This window comes from Orycteropus afer, unplaced genomic scaffold, assembly GCF_000298275.1.
Source record: "Orycteropus afer afer isolate SDZICR_OR568_19922 unplaced genomic scaffold, OryAfe1.0 scaffold00948, whole genome shotgun sequence".
Lineage (NCBI taxonomy): Eukaryota > Metazoa > Chordata > Mammalia > Tubulidentata > Orycteropodidae > Orycteropus > Orycteropus afer.
Window position 1 is genome coordinate 39,445 of NW_006922535.1, and position 594 is coordinate 40,038.

Genomic DNA, 594 nt, shown 5'->3' on the forward strand with positions numbered 1-594 from the left:
GGAAACCCAAGGAGGGGTCGCTATGAGTCGGTTCCTACTCGAGGGCACATAACAACAACAACAACAAACGTCTTTAAAGTGATTGAGCTGAGCATATTGAAACTTTCCAGATCAGTCTGTTCTTAGGATGAAGGCATTAGCCACTTTCTCTGCTTGCCCTGCACTACTCACTTCTGACAACCTAGAGAGTAGCGAGTTGAATTGAAGAATGAAAAGCAGAAAGAGAATAAATATATCTTACCATGGTCCTGAAGTCGCCAAATAGAATCTTTTCATTCTAGTGGTTTTTTTTTTCCCCACTGAAGCTCCCTTTTTTCCCCCCCGACTCGCTTCCCTAGATACTGATACACTAATTTAATAGACCTTAATGGAGCTCATTGTTTTGACTCTGAAGCAACTTTGCAGAGGTAATCCCGGATCAACCACTTCACCAGGCTTCAGGCTCAACTGAGGCTCACAAGGTCCCCCACCTGACCCTGCCCTTCCTCTTATCAGCTGCTATTGTTGTGCCCAGGCTGTAAAGGAGAATTTCGGAAGAGAAGAAGACGCCAACCCACGCCAATGCAAATGCAATAGGACAGTTTATTAGCTAAC